The following is a 16,582-nucleotide window of genomic DNA, read 5'->3' on the forward strand; positions in this document are numbered from 1 at the left end:
CCGCTCCGGCAGCGTGCCGGAACGAGACTCCTGTCCCCCGGATCTTGGCTTCGCGATAGCGGCGGCTCCGGAAGGTTTACGTGGGTTTCGTCCTTCGTAATAGGGTTTTCGCGACGGAGGCTTTAAATAGGCGGAAGGGCAGCCTCGGAGGGGGCACGGGGCCACCACACCATAGGGCGGCGCGGCCCCCTCCGGCCGCGCCGGGGTGTGGTGTGGGGCCCCCGTGGCTTCCCTCGGCGGCTCTCGGGTGTTCTGGATGGTTCGGGAAAAATAGGAACTCGGGTCTTGATTTCGTCCGATTCCGAGAATATTTCGTTACTAGGATTTCGAAACCAAAAACAGCGAGAAAACGGAGCCGGCACTTCGGCATCTTGTCAATAGGTTAGTTCCGGAAAACGCATAAATATGACATATAATGTGCATAAAACATGTAGATATCATCAATAATGTGGCATGGAACACAAGAAATTATCGATACGTCGGAGACGTATCAGAGACCTCGAGGGAAACCGAACATGCTCTTAGACCAAATACAATAAGGTACAGTCAGCTGACTATAAGAAATAAAATATTATAAATTTGCTTAGTTGGAGGAGAGAGATTAGGAGAGAGAAGGAAGTGTGCACTTATCTTAGTCAGCTCTAGCCTGTGCTTCTAGGCACTATGTAAGACTAAAAAAGAGTTATGTATTTTAAATGTACTACATTTCTATAGCATACTACTACCTCCGATTCAAGGAATAAGGCGCCCTCGTTTTACGTGCTTTTCGTTTGACTAATAATTACTTTAAATATATAAAGGTTGTTTGTATGAAATTAACATCATTAGAAAGTGTTTTTCAATACGAATCCAATGATACTAATTACATATAATATAACCAAGATTTTATTGCTCAATTTTTATGGTCAAAGTTCGCCTTGGAATACGTGTGCGCCTTATTTCTTAGGACGGACGTAGTATTACTCTAGTGAGTTGAGAAAGTACTTCCTCCGATCCAAAAATAAATATTAAAATTTCAGTAGAAAGAGGGGGTGCCAATTTTCATTAGCGATGGACACTAGCGCAGTAGACATTCACAGGCGTGACACGAAAGAGTCAAAAGGAACTCGGCTAGGTGATAAACGAAAAGCAGTGTGGAAGAAAGATCCCCGGGCGGGCGAGGCGGAGGATGAGGAAGCACGCGTGCGTCCGTTCGTCGCAGGACCATATGCTGCTTAAGAATGGGACTTGGTTCCGTTTATCCATTGGTTAGGTTAACCTAACCTAAAAAAGAGTCCAATGGGCCGGATGGTTAACCTGAAAAAGCTACAGGTTATTTAGGTTCGATCCTGTTTTACCAAAGGTTACCCGTCACTTCTACGAGGCGGACGAAAGTGACGCCGCCGCCGCGCTCGTTGTCCGCACTGCGCCCTCGCGCTCGCCGGATGATACTCGACCGGCTCGCCACGCCCCGCGCCAGCTTGCCCGCTGATGCCGGCCAGCTCGCCCTCGCGCTCGTCGGCTGATGCTCGGCCAGCTCGCCGCGCCCCTGCGCTCGCCGGCAGATGCTCGACCAGTTCGCCGCGCTCGCCAGCTGATGCTCGACCAGCTCGCCGCGCCACCTTTCTCGCCGACTGGTGCTCGGCCAGCTCGCAGTGCCTCCCGCTCACCCGCTAATGCTCGATTGCTTGACCAGCTGGCCACGTCCCCACGCTCGCCGGCTGATGCTCGGCCAGCTCGCCGCACCCTGCGCTTGCCGACTCATACGAGTGACAACAAAAGCTAAGAGCCTAGGAGACATGCGTGCTAGCTCAGTTAGCACTTGCACGTGTGTCCGCTGCTGTAGAATTGGCAAAATAGTACTGTAACATGTCTTGCAATGAAAGTTAGGCAGTTAGATATGATTTTTTTTTGACCTGTCTTGCAATGAAAGTTAGGCAGTTAGATATGATTTTTTTGACCGACTATTCAAGGTAGCAAGTCCAAGTTTATGAGTATTAAACATTTTGTATGATGCATTCTCATTTACCAACGATTTGTGACATTCTACTGTTGCACAATGTTTAAAATGGTTTGAACCTTAATAACCAATGGTTAACCATTTAAACCGTATTAACCTAATGGTTAACCTTATTAACCTTTTAAACAAAACGGTTAAATAGGTTCGAATCCGAAAAATAAATGGTTAACCAAGTCCCATCTTGAATGCTGCTCATTGATCGATGGCCTCGTCCTGCTGCTCCATAGCCGAGGCAGGGAGAGAACCGGAGAAGGATGCTGGCTGGGTACAAGCAAACAATCGCATGCCTCAAGGCTATCTAGCTCCGTCCAGCCTGAAGGCGTGGCGTGCTCCTCTCCTGTGTGCTGTGTTCACGTGACGACCTTTATCCTCGCCCTTCCCACGCGCACGGCCACGCTCACTCGTCAAGTAAAGATGTGGTGAAAACTGAAAAGAAAGCAATAAAGCGACCAGCATTTTGTTGTCTTGCCACCATGTACGTCGTCCGGTGCACTGTTTAGTGCGCTTTTGGTGGTGACATGGTGGCATCAGTGCCTGACTGACTGTACGTACGTACGCAGGTACTAGTACTTGACGCTTTCTGCAAATCCCTGCTGCTACGCACCGATTTTTCCGGCGGATGGCATGCAAAGTGGTGCGGTAAAGAGCCCCCACACCCTGTATTTAGTCGCGTCGCTCGAAAGGGCCAAAGCCAACAACAACACCAATCGTTGTACTTCTTCGGACAAATACGATTAGACATGCTCTGAGAGCATCTCCCGGGGCCGGATTGAGCGTTTAGGACCGTGTTTTGTTCGTGCCGTGTTTGGAGAACGTCGCCACAGCCGCGGCCCCAAACGCCCACCCTAAATGAATATTAGTGCACGAAAATAAAGTTTTTATTTAAACTTAATTATATATTACAAAGTTTGAATGAAAACGGCTAGATTTCATCTAAAACCTAGCCTACTGACCGCCCGGTGGTGCGTTCGACGGTCCTGCCCCGTTGTCGCCTCCCTCCGCCGCAGCTCCTACTGCGCGAGCCGTCTCTCCATGCGTAGGGCGGTGAGCAGACGTCGCTGCTCCAGCAGCGCGTCATCGCCTACCCTCCCCTGCTGCGCCGCCTGGAGGGAGAGCTCGACGGCGCGGCGAATCTGCGCCTCTTCACGGCACGGGTGTCGTCCTGGAGCTTCTTCTCCGACTCGAAGGACTCGACGAGCGCGCGTTGCTGATCCGCCGCCTCGTTCGGGTGCGGCCCGTCGTCGTCGGACCACTCGAAGTCGTCGTCGTCGTCATCGTCCTCCTGCTCCGCCTCCTCCTCCTGCTCCGCCTCGTCGTCCTCCTCCTTATCCTCCATTGGCGCCTCCAGTTGCGCCGCCAACGCATCCGCCCGCGCCCCCCAGGCCGCCTCCGTTGCCGCCAGCGCCGCCTCCCGTTGTTGACGCTCCTCCGCCGCCTGCTGCTGCTGACGCTCCATCGCCTCCCACCGCCGCCGCTCGATCGCCTCCCGCCGTTCATGGTACCGCACCTCCCGCTCCATGCGCTGGCGCCGCCGCTCCGCACACCATCGCTCGGCCATCTCCTCCATCCGGCGCCGCCGCACCTCTTCAGTTGTGGCGTCGTCGAACGCCACAATGGTGTCCACCAGCGCCACCTCCTCCCACGCCGCGTTCTCCTCAGCTGCGTGGTCTCCCGCTGCTGACGCCGCCGCCTCACGCTGCTGATGTTCCCGCTGCTCGATTGCCTCCCGCTGATGCCGCTGCTCTGCACGCCAAAGCTCCGTCCGGCGCCGCCACGACTCTTCCTCCACGGCGGCGTCGATGCCGAATTGCGAATCCGGTGGTGGAGGTGGTGGTGGAGGAGACGGCGGTGGAGGGAACTGGCCGGCGCTGGGGCGGTTCATCATTGCACATTGGTGTTCGAGCGATGATGGTTGTGCTTGTGGCGGAGAAAGGGGTGCTGGCGGCTGTGGTGGCTGCCATTGAGCCAGGGGGGCTTTTATACATGCCGGCGTCGGGAAGAAAGCGCGGGAAGAGTCCAGAAGCGACGGGAAGAAAGCGCGGGAACGCGCCGTGGCGTGCCAACGCCGGCGACGCGTGAAGGCTGCGCAGCACCGACGAGACGTCTCGCCTGCCCCTCCGTCGCGATTAAGGCAAGGCTGCGATGCTTCGTTCGTGTGTCACTACGCGCGAATAACTTCGGTCGTGTGTCACTGCGACGCTTAGGTCCAAACTTGAATGTGCCGCTGACGCGTCGGTCCCGCCACGCCTCGCTTCCCTTTTCGTTGTGTCCGGCGTGCCCGGAGCGCCCCCTGTGGGGGGCTCGGAGCGTCGGACAAAAAAACGGCTTTGGGGGACGTGGCTGGAAACGTTTTTTTGTCCGGCGCGCCCCAAATCCCTTTGGGGGATAGTTTGGGGGACGCGACTGGAGATGCTCTAATGCCTTCAATGATCCGGGCGAACTATTTTCAAATCTAAACTCCGACTTCGACACCATCAAAATGGAGCTGAAATAGTGCCACTCATCGCCCCAAGTGAGGTCGGCGCTGAACTAAGGTTGGAACGCCTTAGAGCATCCTCTAGCAGAGCCCCGTAAAAGGGGCCGAAACGGAAAAACTCCGGCGAGAATACGGGTTCGGTTCGGGGATGGACCAGAACGGAGCCCGAACTCGCGGCCTGGCCCGTATAACGAGTTCGGGCCCCCGAGAAACTATGCGGCCGCCCCGTATTAAGAGGGGAGTTCGGTTTCTAAACCCTACTCCCCTCCGCTGCTTTCACTCCCGCCGACGCCGCCTGCCTCCTCTCCGGCGAGCCATTCCGCCTCCTCTGATGCCGCTCCGCCGCTTCCACCACCACCCCTCCATCCGCAATGGGGCGGTTAAGATGCGTAGGTAGGGGAGGGGGCCGAATCGGTGGCGGAAAGGAACCTCGGCGTCCGCCAGGTGTACGGGCGGGGGTGGTCGCACTCCGACAGCGCATGGAAGCGGGTGGGCCGGAAGTGGGCGCAAGTTATCGCGCGCCGGCAAGCGCGCGTGGAGGCGGCGGAAGAAGGAGAAGCCGAGGCGCCCCACCGGCTCGTGCAGCCCGCCGCTGCCGGTGTTGCCCCCGCGCGGCAACGACGACGCCGACGGGCCACCTCTAGCCCGCGGGAGCACCTCCGAGGCGGCAGCCTTCGAGGTGGTGGCGCTCATCGTCGCCTAGGATTCGCCGGCGCGGAAAAACCCTCCACTGCCGACGGGAAGCGCCCCGGTGACAATCTAGTCGATCCGGGGACTCATCTAGTCGTTTTAGGTCTCTAATTACCGAATGTAGGTTGAACTATCATGTATTTTGCCTAGATTAATGTAAATTATCGATGAATTAAGTTTGATCGGAGCAAACTAGGTTCAATCGCGTGTTTGATTTTCCCGCGATGTTTGATTTTCGCTTTTTCAGTTCGCGAGTTCGGGTTCTGGTCTACGCCGTGGCAAAATCCATCTCTTTTCAATAGTTCGGAAGAGCGAACTCGACATTTTCGGTTCCGAGATAGGGGCTCTGCTAGAGATGCTCTTAGACCCATTTTCTAAGCCATTTATCATTCTTTGCCGAAACTTCTTCGGGCGGACCTAGGCAGTTCCGGCTTGATCGTCGTTACTGTAGAATCTAGGGATCAAATTGAGAAAAAAAAATCCAAAAAGGTGAGATGAGACATTAATTTTACCCATGGATCAAATATTTTGAAAAAGAAAATAGCGGAACGTTCACCTTTAACACACCGACTAACAAATGCCTCTTTAAATCAGGTTGAAGGAGTAGAAGCTGGCTTATATTTCGAAACCAAGGTAATACTACAGTGGTTACTCTGAGCGAGTATACAAAAACCACTACAGGATTCCCCACACCGTCTCCCTGAGTGAGGCGACCAGGGTCTCCCTCCCTCTAGTGTCTCCTCCCTCTCTTAGCCCCACCCGCCGTTGTCGGCATGCACCGTCGGGCCTTGCTTGCGCGAGATCGGTGGCTGGCCTAATTTTCCCCGCTTGTGGTGCCCTCGCTCGGGAGGTAGCGGTTGGCGGCGGTGTCCCTAGGTCAAAGATGGTCCCGGTGGGGGCGCCGTCCCGGGTGGTGAGGCTCCGGGTGGTGAGGTGGTGATGGTGCGATAGCTTGGCTATGGCATGGCGGACGGAGGAGTGGCTTGAGCTAGGGTGGCGAAACGGTGGTGCACCTAATACATAGCTACGATGAGAGCTTCACGAGCCAAATTTGGGCTCGGATGTGCCTAGGGGCCCTGGTGGTCCTGGTGTCGCGTTCGATCGGTTTTCGCAAATGGCGGTGGAGGTTGTTTTGTCCCACGGCCATTGTTCAGCCGCCCCTCGTTCCTGGCTATTTCTTCTCGGTCGTGACGGTCTCACAACGTTGGCCACGGTGATATGGTGTTGGCGATTGTAAGGCTGTGGTGGCGGGTGTTGGCATTCCGCGCATTTGGTGGCGCGTGATGGATCATCCGAGGTCGTGGTTTTTGGTGGTTGGGAGAAATCACTCTTGGATTGCCCGAAACTGGCGCGGTGACACCGTAGATGGCGTCATTGTTCCTTCCTGAAGGGCGTCGAGTGTACTCCTCTGCTCAACTACTTTTGAATTATCATGATTAAATTTACAACCTAGATATACGCGTAGTATCATAATATGATGTATCACATCAATTAAATCTGATGTATCACATCAATTAAAGAGGTGAGAGATAAGAGTAGTATCATAATATGATACTATATCATGACACATAAACCTAAAAAACTTCATGACAAATACATCATGTACATACATTTGCATCGAGATTCTACAAAACATTAAATATAACATAAGTATGATACCATATTATGATACTCCCTCCGTCCCGGTTTATAGGGCTTACGCGTATATCTAGGTTGTAAATTTAATCATGATAATTCAAAATATATATAACAAAACATGTATCATTAGAAAGCTTAGATGCTCTACTTTTTAATGATATAATTTTTATGTTATATAATTAATATTATGTTAGGCAAATTGATAACCTAGGGATACGCGCAAGTCCTGTGAATTGGGATGAAGGTAGTACTATGCATTGTGGAGGTGGTATCACAAACTAGTATCATAAACTAGTATCATATGCATAATAGTGGTATATGATATTTCCCAGTGTAACTAGTCTAACCGTCAAACCATAGATTAATTCACGGCGAAAGCCTATCTGAAGAAGATTCAATTTGGCGAAATGTTTTGGCCATGCCAACACGCGGACGAGCAACGCACGGACGAATCGCACGCCTTCTTCCATCCATCCACGAGGAACACAAAACGAGCAACTTTACCTGCTCCGCTAGCCGCAGCAGCATCGTAGCTAGCGTGCACGCAACATAGGCGTCCCCCATCGCGATTCGCGCGGGTACTTGCACGCGTATCCCCAATTCCCCATCCACCATAGCATGCACCCATCCATTTCATACTTTTTCTCAACACTGATCTCCTCCGGGCTCCGGCTACCTTTACTTTCCAAATCCTCTAGGCTTCAATCTATCTATAGGAGTCGGTCCACCAATATGTGCATGCCTCGTCTGAATGTGTACTAGTCTGGGCGTTCCTTGGATAGTATCGGTCCAACATTTTTGGGGTGTTTGATGAGCTCGGTCGCGTTCTTGCATAACATAGGTTTTAAAGCACTTCTAGAATAGATTCTGGAGCAACGTCTTGTTTGGTAGTTTCTCCGAATCGATAACGTCGTTCACACGGGCGGTCCACCTCGGCATGGCGGGAGAAGCCGAAATCCCAGCGGCGTTGCGCGGCAAACGTAGGGGTAACCTCCCTCTTCGGTTACCCTCTCCATTAGCCCCCTCCTAAATTTTTCCTTCCCCCAATTTTCGCACCGGTGGCGGCTGCGCGACCCAGATCTGACAGCGCGCATCTCCCTTCGGTATCCGGCGCCGGACCAAGGTCGTCGTTTCCAGCCACGGCGGAGCCTACTCACATCTGAGACGGCTTTCGGCCGTGTCCGTCGTCCGCCATGTTGGAGGTAAGAGGAAACTCCTCTGCTCTACTGTACTCTCAGATTCATGTTGGTAGAAGTAGTTGAGTTGTATAAGACCGTTCGTAATGCATAGATCTTGTTTGCGTAGACCGACCAGCTTCAGCTTGTGCATCACGCCGCAGCACTTATCGTTTGCATACAAGCCTGGATCCTGATGCTGCACAAGAGAACTGTTAGGCATGCTGCTTTTCCTCGTGTCAGTTACGGTCCTATGTTACAACGAGATCAGGAGATTGCCAACTTAAACCACATCTACAACTGCAACGATGTAGAGGTTGTCCAGATGCTACGGATAAGAAGAGCCCTGTCTATGCACTTGTGAAAACATTTAGGGCTAGAGAACTGTTGACTGATAGCATCCACACCTCTGTTGAACAACAAGTCGCAATGTTTATTCATGTCGTGGGTCATAACACGAAGTTCAGAGTCATCCATAGCATATTCAGGCGATCCACAGAGACTATCTCTCGGTACACTTCCAACAGGTGTTGTACGCAATTGGGGAGCTCAGAGGTGAAATGATCAAGCGAGCATCAACGAACACATCACCCAAGATCAAGAACTGCTACATGGGTACTTTCTTGCCGGTGGCATCTATTCGGCTAGGAAAACATTTTTAAAGACCATCGAAAATCCCTAAACAATGAAACAAGCTCATTTTTCCAAGGCACAAGAAGCATGCTGGAAGGACACTGAAAGAGCTTTTGGTGTTTTGCAAGCTAATGACTTCCAAGTGCAGGAGATCAATTGTAGTACCTTTCAATTAGAAAAGGTTGTCGAACCCACGAGGAGCTGAAGGTATTGGTTAGCAGGAGTGATAAATAAAACAAGAAAAGATGCAAGTGTTTTTGGAATTTTTTGTTGTATAGTTGCAAAGAAAATAAAAATGCAGGAAATAAATAGTGATAGTTGAAAGCTCTCAATGAGAGAAAAGCGCAATCCTCTATGTGGCAAGAGGACAAGCTCAACTGATGTGTGTCTTATATGTGGAAAATGTTCCTGAGGGTTGCATGGATTTTGCATGGCATAGAGATTTCTAAAATAACACGTTGAATATCTTGTCAAGTTTTAATTTTCTTTGGACGGAGCCATTACTAGGTATAGCTAAATAAATAAACTAAACCCCTTATGATGGATCTTATGGCCAAGTAAATGACTGCACAAGAGTTATTAAGACATAAAGTCTCACCGTAGCATTACACTCTAAGGTCCCCGATACTAATACCCCATAAGAGTAACTTCATGACTCGGTCTTAGGTTTACATGTCCTCCCAAGTCTCCCTCACTCCATTACACTACGGTGTTCTCCTATGAGCCCATATAGGTGAAGTGTTGTGACGTCGATGTTCGCACAACACCATCATAGAATCACATAAAAAGATAAACACTAGACAAAATACCAACACATGTTATATATAAATCATTGCCAATTCATCCTATGCCCTCATGAACATACGGGAACTACTCACAACGTGCAAACATGATCATATTCAGTGGCATAAGTGGTACAACACAATTTGAAAATATAACTTCACCTCCAAATAATGACAAGTGCTCAATCACAAACATGAATAAGAGCACAAAACAAGTATCTAGGGTATAGCAACTCGCAAACTACGAGGGATACAGAGTGGATCACAGAGATGATGATGGAGATGGTGTTGGTCTTGATGATGGTGATTATGGAGAGGCCTCCTCCCATGCAGAGGAGGAGAGGTGATGACAATGATGATGATTTCCCCCTTCTCCGGAGCTCCGGAGCAGCAAGATCTGACCGCCCCCTCAGAGGGAATCAGGAGTTCCGGCGCCGCCGCGGCCTCGGATGGTCTCGGGAAAATTAGGGCGTTACTTTTTGGGCGAGACCGAGGCGTGTTAAAAATCCCCGAGCGAGGAAGTGCCCGAGGCGCCAGATGGTGGGTCCCACATGGCCAGATTCCTTGGCTACGTGGGCCACCCCCTTTCGACCCTCGTGGCTCTTCTTCCTTCGATTTTTTTTCCTCTAGTGTTCTCTCGATGAAAAACCAACTGTACAATTTTCCTTTTTCCATTTGGGTCCATGTAGCTCTTGAAACATTAAAAACAAGGAAAAGGAGGTTTTCTGCCTCCCAGAAATTAAATACCAAAAATAGGGACTTTGTATGAAAATCCCAAAAATCATCTAAAACATGCAAAAACAATGATATAACATTGCCAATAATCATTCTAATATGATAATATGACTTATAAAATGATGATGTAAAATACACGTATCACAAGCTCGGTTTGCAATTGTCCGGGGTCCAACTTGCATTTGGGACAAAAAGAACCCTCAACAACATGATAACATGTTGTGTGATTTTTCGCAACATGATCATCGAAGATGGAATAGGGTTAGACTTGGAGTTTTTCTCTAAGATCATCTCTAACAGAACCTGAAAACCCCACCGGAACTGAACTTTTCCGGCCAGTTTACGGGTTCGGGCCGAAAGTGGCCCAGACCAGAGCCTGAACTCGCGGCCTGGCCCATAAACTGAGTTTGGGGGGCCGAGAAACACGACGCGTGCCCCTATTAAAATGTGTCACAGAGGGGAGTTCGGTTTCCAAACCCTACTCCCCTCTGCCTCTTCCGCCGTCTTCCGCCACCTAGCTCCGACGAGCAATCCGTCCACCTCCTCTGCCGCATTCGCGAAACCACCACCTCCCCATCGACGCCATGGCTAGCTGCGGAAGCTCCGCGAGGAGAGGTGGTCGGAAGGGCGGCAGAGACTCGTCGCCGCATCCCCCCATTTTTCGCTCGGAGAAGTAGCGCCGAAAGTGGAACATGTCCGAGGGCGTTGAGGAAGTGGAACATGTCCGAGGGAGCACGCAAGCGCAGTGCCCGGAGGTGGACGAACTGGGGGCTCACGCCCCCGGGGAAGCTCGCCTGCTACGCAAATGGCGGCGAGGGCTCCTTCTCCGGCGGGTCATGCCGCCCTCCTCTTCCGCCGGTCTACGAGAGCAGCTCGGAGGACGTTGTGCCACTGCGTCTCTCCCTTGGCGACTACGTCCACGACGACCGGGAGGAGGCCGTGATCCAGCAGGTCGCGGCTATCTTCGAGGCGGAGGCACGCGCATGGTTCCGCCGGGAGGAGGCCGACGCCGTCCACCAGATCCGTGAGTACGAGGCGGTGTAGAAGGAGGCACGCGTCCACCGTGTGAAGCTCGAAATCGTCGAGCTCGACGCGGAATAGGCCGCGCGTCATCGTCCGCCGCCACAACTTCTCCGCATTCCCGTCCTCCGCGCGTAGAGCCCCCCCACCCCCCCGGCTAAATTTTGTTGAAATTAGGTCACGCGGCGGAGGAGTATTAGTTAATTTTACGTTTTATGTAAAAATTATGTACGTATGATGCTCAATCGCAGCAATGAACTATCCTCGTTTCGCAATTTCATCGCCGAATTCTCCCGCAAAATCTTAATTTTGTTCTTTTGGTTCGTATTACAGGTCCTACTCTGCGTGAACACCAAAATTGACCGAACCATCGTTTTCGGGAGACCGAACACCATTTTTAGTTTTGGTGAGTTCAATATGTGTTAGAGATGCTCTAACAATGTTGATAGCCGTGTGGAACCTAAATGAAACCCCTATTGCATTCAAGCATTTGTTGAGACGCATCACCAAATTTAAGATTCAACCACACATATCCAGCTCAACCTTGATCTCATCGAGCACTAGTGGCAGATACATTGCTGAAAATGATGCCCGTACATTTCATTTCAGTTTCTATTTATTTGTGTATGAGGAGAACAATTATTTAATCGGAACCATTCATTATTTGTTTAATTATTTGATTTGAACTGCTATTGTAATGTAATTTGGAGAATATTGTAATTTAGATGATTATTGTGTGTGGTGATGTTCAGAACATTCATTTGTTTTGTTTAATTTGCTGTCATATTATCAAATTTGTTATTTACTGTTTTGTTTTGCAGTCCGCCGTGGCCGATCAGATCCAGCAAACCGAAAATGTAATACAAAATATACGAATGTTTTACATTTTTATTTTACAAGATCTGGTCGGCCGCAACCCGCACAAGCGTAGAAATCATGTTTACCGGCGATCAACGGGAGCTTATGGTTACTAGATGCAACCGTCTGCTAACGGTTACGCAAGACTTCTTTTTTCAGGCTACTAAGTGGCGTCATATTAATAGACTGTAAAATGGATAGCTATATGTTGCTTTTCATCTTTAGACGGTTGATACATGTCTCAACCTTATCTGATCCATGATTGTAAAACTCTTAAACTTTTGAAACGCTGAAATAAATGAAAAAGCCTATTGCATCAATTGATACAGAGGCCAGAACATCTCCCATTTCGAAGAAGAAAATGTTTACCGACGATCCATACTCGCATTTTTACCGATCACAATTTACAGGATCTGCTACGAAGCTGGTGGATAGCAAGGCCCATTTTACTGTTAGTCATCCCATCGATGCTGATGTCCTGGTATATGCTGAGCCAAGTCTTCCCGGATCTTCGCTACAGTTCAAGTAGAATCGGGCAGGCGGGGCGGCCACGAACGCATGCCCGCCTCTATGTGCAGACCAAATCTGAAGCTCACAAAGTGGAAGATTTGGCTACAACTTGTTTACTACTCCACACGCTGCATGCTATCTCCCTGGCCCCGTTCAGCCGTTCTCTTCTCTAATCAGCCTTTACCACTTTAACCAAGACAGGAAGCTAGCTAGCTAGGGAGATGATCAAAAGGGAAGCGACGGATTAAAGGTCTAAAGCGATCCATCCATCCATCCATCCATCGTGCGTGTGGTTGGTCCCTTGAGTTACTCAATCAACCAATAGACTAGTGTTATATATCGGCCGGTTTGTTAAGAGTGGAGGAAACAAATCAAAGGCAGCCGGCCGGCCGGTGAGTCAAAAGGAAAACTTGTAGGGCATGGAAGTCGTATGCGTAAAAGCCCGCCTCTCACCCCACTAATTAACTTGATCGGCAGCGCAAAGCAGCAAGACCCGGATGCCTTTAGGCTTTAGCTGCCTTTGGTAAAGGTTAAGCCCTCGAATGATAGCAATACTCAAGAATAATTACTTTCCTTAGCGTGGAGGACTAGGAGTAGTATCTGGTTAGGCTCTGACCTGCAGGCAGGCGATTAAGCCTTTAATCTGCCTTTTTGGCTTGCCGGCCGGCTGGCTCGCGCACGCGCGCGGTAGTTTAGCTAGAAGAACTCTTGATTTGGCGCGACGTGTCGCGTCCTGACTTGTTCAATGCCACGCGTGGTCAATCGGACCGGCTATTAGAGCAAGAATTCTTTAAAAAGAGTTAAGGCCGTTGCAATCCCAGCTTCCTCAGCGTTTGGACGGTGCCGTGGGACCCATTGTCGGTGTACGTGCCTCTATTTGGGCCTGGCCTGGTTCTGCGCATGGTTGCCGCATGTTCTGCTCGGCCCTGGTTTATCTTCTCCATCGGCGTGGGTGGGGGTTTGACCGACCGTGTTGGTTCCTCTTCGCGTGCAAGATTTCGTCTCGATTCCGGCTGATTCTCCGCTGGTCTCGATTCCGGCCGATTCGCGGTGCTTTGCTCTTCGATCTGCAGTTTTCTTTCTTTTCCCTGGCGAATCTTGCCTATTTCCGTGCTAATCACGTTTTTATTTCCGCGATTTAGGTCTGGACGGGCTGCTTCTTTGGTGGAATCTTCTTCGCGTGTTCGTTTGGCTGGCGCGGCCGGCGCGGCCGGCTGGTTTCCCTCAGAGCTCAGGTAACCGCTCATCTTCGTGGCCCTCCTCTTTCACGCCAAACAGCTTCCAACGCCTGCCTAGAGAACCATAGCTGTTTCGTAGTACGATTTGGTGCAGCGCCGACCTGAAGTGAAGATCCACGCCGCCCGGAAAAATCAAGAGAGGCAATCGCGACCAAGCTCTTCTAGGTCTCTGACCTGGTGGTGTTGCCTGTCTCCATGAGCAGGAGATGATCGACCTGATGCGGACCCTCATGACCGACGATGACAAGGCCCGGCAATTTCAAGCAGGAGGCCCCCGTCTCGCCAATCCCCCAATTCCCCAAGCTCAGCTACAGATTTTGCAAGCGTTCTGATGGATTTTGAACAATTTCTCCCTTGGAAGTCTGTTATTCCATTTTCCAGAGTTTTCGGCAGACTTCAATGAACTTCTAGATTTTTGTGCCATGAGGCTGTGAATGAGCGTGGTGTGTCTCTGAGAAGATACAGTGTCGATTTCTTGGTTCCTGGTGTTGTTCCTGTTCAGTATTTAGCCCCAGTATTTTTGCACAGCATTTGTCTAGAGCTACACAAAATCTCCGCAAGGTACATTAGTTTGCTATTCAGCAGATTGCAACGTGAGCTGATGAGCCTCTACGTTATGTTTGAAGAGTTGGCGCGTGTCTTAATGTGTGGAGTGCACCTGATAAATTCAGTGTGGTTGTCTTGGTCTAGGATGATTTGTAAGATGCACACTTGGTTTTAAGGTCATTGCTTTCTCATCAGGCATGATAAACTGTAAGCCAGGTTATTTGTGGCAGCTCTCCGGTTAGTTGCAGCGCCTGAAAGAACTGTGTCTCCGATGTCTTGCGGCCCCTGGGTGACCGCGGGGTGAATTGATCTTAGGTAGGGGGGCTCCTTTTTTTCTTCGGCGGCATCCTGGGCCGCTCCCGTTTTGAGCGGGGGCTGGGCGCTATTCCGCCGGGGGGGGGTCTTGGTGTGTTGTTGTCTGCCGCCACTGCTGCTTGAAGGTGCTGGTGGTGTTTGCTCCTTGGGACAACGAAGGTGGGCAAGTCGGAGAGCCGAGCCTCTCCCATGGTGGACTGGCTGGTATTTTTGGCTCCTCCACTGCCGGGTCTAAGCAGGGAGCCCCTGGCTAGCATGCCGTGGCTCGGGCTGCGGCTCGATGGGGCTGCGCGGGGAGGACAGACCTGGCGCTCCAAGGTGAGAGTGGTGCTGGTATATACATACATCAGTCATTTTGTACGAAACCAAGTTATAATGTATGCAATTTCTTCATTTCATATATATAGAATAATTGTTGAGTTTATAAATTTTGCGCACATAGGTATATGTGAGGGATCCTTCTAATTTCAGCATCACTTTAACCATCCTAACCGATTTTTGTTCCATGTAACGAGAGTTTCTAATCATTCGGTTAGTTTTCAGTACATAGTTCTATTCAATTTTAAATTATGTAGCCCTACTTAGAAATGCTGCCCACTTAGTATTTTTGAGTCATGTTACCCTCTCTTTGCTGGGTTTGAGAAATTCAATTGTATTTCAACAACAAATATTTCGAGTCTTGCAACAATGTCCTGGTTCATTCAGATCCTCTCTCATAATTTGGAAAGGAATTAAAGGTTGCAAGTGAATTCTAAAATCTATGTATTTTGGTGGAAACTAGAATAGGGTTTACGAATATGTTGCTTATGATCTTATCATCACAAAACAAAAAAAAATTGGATTCGCAGTAGGCTCTGTTAAGCTAGAAAATTCATAATGATGCCTTCTTTTTTTTCTATCTTTCTTGAAATAAAGATAACAATTTGTTGGCGGTTCTTGCATAACTGACTTCTTTTCGCATTGAGTTTTGTTTTTTCACGGGCACAATTTTAAGTCTGATGCTTGCGAGTGGAAATCAGAAAGGGAACCTGATTTTGTGTTCATTAATTCTGTGTACAACACACTGTTTCCTCACATGTTGGTTTAACTTGGATTTATGTGGCGAATTTTCATGGCGTTGGAATTCAGGAATTTCGAATATTTATTTCTCGATGGAGCAGAATTAGCATATGGAGAGGCAAGTTCTTCTTCGTGTAATGAGTACCAGAAGTTTATCCAGAAGATGAACCCTCCAAGGTGCCACCATTTCCTCAAGACATGTCAATATTAATACTGCAAAGTCATTTGTATAGAAATAGTACCAATTGCTAACAGTGTGGTACACATTTTGTAATTCAGAATCATGATTTACAGCACATCATATGCAATTGCCATAGTTGATCATGTAGGTACCTGGCTACCTGCCAAGTGAACAAGTCTTTTAGTGTATAATTGTATATATTGTTTGGTTGGTTACTGAATACAGTGAGGTTTTTTTTTTAATGGTGTAGGTTGACAACGCAGACAAGTAAAAAACTCAGATGGTTGCTTGGTAGTAGGATGCTATTTTTTCTTACTGTTGACACACATATGCGACCTACATGTTTTACTTTTTTATCAGATGCATATGTTCAGGTATTTTTCTATCCAAGGAACAACATAATTTGTTTTGTTCAGCTTTTTTCTATAAAAATTATGTTCGTTGTCTAGATTTCTCCAAGAAATTCAGCAATAGGTCCATTCTCTTCCTTCCATGAATGTTTCTTTCTTACACTGGTCCAGCGAGTGAGTGAATATCTTGGAGAAGATTTCTTACTTGAATGTATGTTTGGTGTTAGCCATTGTTCTGAACGGTCTTCCATTAATCTTAGTTTTTTTTCTCTCTCTAGGATTTCTCTCTTACTTTTTGTTCTCGGGGTCTCGACTATCCATATTGCAAAGGAGCGAATAAAGAGTACAGAGCTATGTGTTCTGCTCAGGTTCATGGT

At 49.3% G+C, this 16,582-nt stretch overlaps 1 long non-coding RNA gene across 1 annotated transcript; it reads left to right on the top strand.

The window, feature by feature from the left end:
- The first annotated feature begins 14,706 nt into the window (after positions 1-14,706).
- On the top strand, positions 14,707-16,093 carry LOC124698542. Its single transcript, XR_007001002.1, has 2 exons — positions 14,707-14,933; positions 15,744-16,093. It is a non-coding gene; the product is annotated as an uncharacterized LOC124698542 (long non-coding RNA).
- The last annotated feature ends 489 nt before the right edge of the window (positions 16,094-16,582 follow it).

The sequence above is a fragment of the Lolium rigidum genome, chromosome 3 (genome assembly GCF_022539505.1).
Source record: "Lolium rigidum isolate FL_2022 chromosome 3, APGP_CSIRO_Lrig_0.1, whole genome shotgun sequence".
In the NCBI taxonomy this organism is placed as follows: Eukaryota; Viridiplantae; Streptophyta; class Magnoliopsida; order Poales; family Poaceae; genus Lolium; species Lolium rigidum.